The following is a 559-nucleotide window of genomic DNA, read 5'->3' on the forward strand; positions in this document are numbered from 1 at the left end:
CAACAACTGCTGCTTGGAATTTAATTCCAGACTTATCTCACCCCGCAACAAAACACTTTGTTGTATGGCAACCCTGTATAAACTGTCTTTACTCATGAGTTTGAGAAGTTACAATCACCTTATGTTTTGTGAAAAGACGCTGTACTTGTGATATATTTGTGTATTTCAAAATAAGTAAATTGGGAAATAAGGAAATTGGTTGGGGCTGGGAGCAGAATGCCCAACTAGGGAAATATGATGATTGGGTGGGAGTCTGGAAGCAAAGCCCCAGGCTTAGGAAGGTTTTCTCTTCATATATAACACCAGCCAACTAGTCTGCAGGCTGTGTCATTAGTGCTTTGGCAAAGGGTGACAGATTATTTCCACTTATAATCTGGAAAAATTGAGCACGGACAGGTACTTTTTTGGTGGGAGGTCTACATGTTCTAGGTTACCAGGATACCAGTACATGTGGTTTTGTTACCCTTTGCTAGAATTCTGAACATGTGGGTTCCTCGCAGACATTTACCTGTGTAATGAATCTTACTTAAATGATATTGTAAATCATAGATACCCCCCC

General features: G+C 40.3%; 1 protein-coding gene across 1 annotated transcript in view; it reads left to right on the forward strand.

The window, feature by feature from the left end:
- LOC119588700 (H(+)/Cl(-) exchange transporter 7-like) overlaps positions 1–559 on the forward strand; it is a 25,784-nt gene that overhangs the window by 2,476 nt on the left and 22,749 nt on the right.

This window comes from Penaeus monodon, chromosome 24, assembly GCF_015228065.2.
Source record: "Penaeus monodon isolate SGIC_2016 chromosome 24, NSTDA_Pmon_1, whole genome shotgun sequence".
Lineage (NCBI taxonomy): Eukaryota > Metazoa > Arthropoda > Malacostraca > Decapoda > Penaeidae > Penaeus > Penaeus monodon.